Source organism: Lottia gigantea, assembly GCF_000327385.1.
Source record: "Lottia gigantea unplaced genomic scaffold LOTGIsca_181, whole genome shotgun sequence".
Taxonomy (NCBI): Eukaryota; Metazoa; Mollusca; class Gastropoda; family Lottiidae; genus Lottia; species Lottia gigantea.
In genome coordinates, this window is record NW_008708320.1 from 370,878 (window position 1) to 371,494 (window position 617).

Genomic DNA, 617 nt, shown 5'->3' on the forward strand with positions numbered 1-617 from the left:
AAACTATAATATATTATTCTTAATATATAAAGAGAAGAATGATCAAATGGATGTGTTTAAAAGATTAAACTATAATATATTATTCTTAATATATAAAGAGAAGAATAAATGATCAAATGGATGTGTTTAAAAGATTAAACTATAATATATTATTATTAATATATAAAGAGAAGAATAAATGATCAAATGGATGTGTTTAAAAGATTAAACTATAATATATTATTATTAATATATAAAGAGAAGAATAAATGATCAAATGGATGTGTTTAAAAGATTAAACTATAATATATTATTATTAATATATAAAGAGAAGAATAAATGATCAAATGGATGTGTTTAAAAGATTAAACTATAATATATTATTATTAATATATAAAGAGAAGAATAAATGATCAAATGGATGTGTTTAAAAGATTAAACTATAATATATTATTATTAATATATAAAGAGAAGAATAAATGATCAAATGGATGTGTTTAAAAGATTACAACTATAACATATTATTATTAATATATAAAGAGAAGAATAAATGATAAAATGGATGTGTTTAATAGATTACAACTATAATATATTATTCTTAATATATAAAGAGAAGAATAAATGATCAAATGGATGTG